This window comes from Taudactylus pleione, unplaced genomic scaffold (assembly GCF_031769625.1).
Source record: "Taudactylus pleione unplaced genomic scaffold, aTauple2 ptg000012l, whole genome shotgun sequence".
NCBI classification, from domain to species: Eukaryota; Metazoa; Chordata; class Amphibia; order Anura; family Myobatrachidae; genus Taudactylus; species Taudactylus pleione.
Genome location: NW_028284415.1, coordinates 22475462 through 22478269, shown reverse-complemented (window position 1 = coordinate 22478269; position 2808 = coordinate 22475462). Strand labels below are relative to the sequence as shown.

At 43.2% G+C, this 2808-nt stretch overlaps 1 pseudogene; it reads left to right on the top strand.

The window, feature by feature from the left end:
- The first annotated feature begins 1772 nt into the window (after positions 1 to 1772).
- LOC148542561 (U2 spliceosomal RNA) lies at positions 1773 to 1949 on the top strand (annotated as a pseudogene).
- Positions 1950 to 2808: the final 859 nt, after the last annotated feature.

Genomic DNA, 2808 nt, shown 5'->3' with positions numbered 1-2808 from the left:
ACAGATGAGGGACGTCGGGGGACATATATGCAGTAATTAAGAAAATAAAAAATGAGCAAACTAGTTGCATAGGAGACTTCAGGTCTAACCATATGGATTTTGGTTGTGGCCACATAACATAAACCGGCATAGAAGAGCCCGTCTTCTTTCATCATATTAACTATAGAGAAACCTTTTAAACTTGAACAGAAGTGTGGGGACTAAAGACACCACAGCAACAAAACCTGGATGAAGTCAGGGAGGATCCCAGAAGAAAAAATATATATAAAAAGCGACTTATAAATCCAGAAAACGACCATTTAAGAGCCAGAGCAGAAAGGAGGAACACCAATCAGGGTATCACATCAGGGGATTAAAGAGGAATCATCCACAATATTGTGGCTGGCTTCATCAGCTTTTTCTCTGAGAAATGCTGCAGCATCATCTGGGTTTGTAAAATCTTCATATGAGGAGCCATTGAAGAGCCGCAATCTCGCTGGGTAGATCAAAGCAAACTTTCGCTTAGACTTAAGGTGCACATCCACTAAATGATTTTAGCCCTGTCCAACCTCTAAACGATTTTCCCTTGAAGTTTCCCTTGAAATTTGATCTTCCACTCTGAACAATTTGCAAAAGATTTGCAAACGATTTGCAAAAGATCTAACGATAAACTATGTTGTTTCAATCTGTGATTGAGAGCTTTCAGCTATAGTGGGCAGATAGTGGTTCATCGTTTGATCGTTCAGCATGAATGATGTGTAAACGATTTGTAAGCAATCAAGTGAAATTGACCTGCATGTTCAGTCGATGGAGGAGACGATCAAACGACCAGCGGGAGCGTGCATCGTACATCGTTAGAAACAATTACTGCACGATTTGCAAACGATTTTAAAAGATTGAACGATAACGATATCGTTATTGTTCAATCGCCTGCTAAAATCGTTCAGTGGATGCCCCCCATAAGTGAGAGACACATACTGGACCAAAGGCCTTGCATGCCCTGGATAGCTCGACTGAATAGTCTTGAAATATACAGCGAGTGTGTCCTTCCCAGTGCAGAGGGAATTTCTTGCGTGATGCCGACCAGAACAGCTCTTTGTGCAAGTAGTTTAAGCATTTAAAGAGGATGACTCTGGGGTGGGTAGATGTGTTACTTAGGTTCGGTCCTAATCTGTGGACATGCTCTATCATTAGCTCTGTGCAGTCGGCCTATATACCTAACAAGGTAGCCTTTAATGGTCTCCAGGAGGCCCACTAAGCCAATGTTATTTCGTCGAAACCTATTTTCGATGTCACCTATTTTGTTGAACGTAGGTTTTCTTTCTCTAATTTAGATACCGACTGCTTCAGCTGAGATATGTCCTGAAAATTACCCACAGTCTCTTCAATTTCAGAGACTCTGTGAGACAGTCCCTGCAGCTGCATGGTAATGTCAGAGACAGCTTGTTTTAAGAGAGAGGCCATAGTGGTTTTAATAGCATCCACTATATCTCCATAATTTACAGGGGAATCTAAAGCCCTGCGTCTTCCGCCGTTACCTCTATCATTTTCATGGGTGCCGACATCCCCGCTCTGGTCTCCGCTCCGGATACCATATTTGGGCCTGCCCGGTGCTTTTCCTGATGCAGTGGTAAGACTGGGAGCGGGTGTTTCAGGGGTTGCTGGACCTCAACAAACCTGTCCATAAGCTAGACAGGGGTCTAAAGAAAAGCTTATCAATCAGGAGGCCGTATGAGCAGCCTACAGAAGGGTAACACGAGCGGATAAGACGGAGCTCACGGAGGCACTTGCTCACTCCTCCATGCCGGAAATGGAAGCCTGTTCCTATCAGTTTATTATCTGATACGCCCCCTATCTGGGGGCCATATATTAAATGGATTTTTAGAACAGGGAGATGGAAGAAGAGCTTGCTCTGTCCACTCCACGCATTGACCTGGTATTGCATTACTTCCAGGACCGGTGCACCTTTCCTATACTGTTATCCAAAAATAGAAAAGAACTATTTAACTCTTTCGTTTCACTTTGTTTCATTTTTACAGATGCAACAAACTACTCTTTTGCCTGTGTCTGCGCGTCATGCAATCAAGTGACAATACCACCACCTGCTGCGCCTCCTGCACTCACCTGCTTGCACTTTGGTACTTACTTACATGAACCAAATGAAGTGTTAATAACAACTGAAAATAAACGATCTGTTTATTTGGTGTCATCTCGTCTGGTGCCTTACTGCATCTACATTTTTTTTTCTCCATTTAGGCCTATGTCTGGGGCTGAACTCAAATTATATATCTTTAACATGGAGTTGCAGAGTAATTGGCAAATCAATTGCATAAAGAACGTATTGCATAATGAATGTATTCTATTGTTTGAGCTCTGATTCTCAAACCCACCCAGACGACGCCACATTAGGAATTTTTTACAACCCTCCTTTGCATCAATAAGTTTCAACCACACGGAAAGATTAAACTTTTGCAGTCATGAATTGCACATCTTTTCATCCGGACAACTTGGATATTTTGCAAACTCTGGACCTCATTCAGAGCCGGACGCAAGTGGCCGATCGCTCGTCCGCCGTACGAGCGGAAATTTTTAAATCCAAGCGCTCGCAGCTAACCTTCCGCCCCATATTCTCCTAACCCCTCCTCTAGCTAGCGAACGTACAAAATAGCGAGCGTCCGTCTCCTCTTTGGTTGCAGTGAGCGCTCGCACAAGTCAATTCCGGAAGTGGCCCTGTCAGTTTCGATTGCCTGCTATTTCATTCTGCAAACATACTTTAATCGATTACTGGCAATCACTATATTAATTACCTTAATTGTTTGTTTCACATGT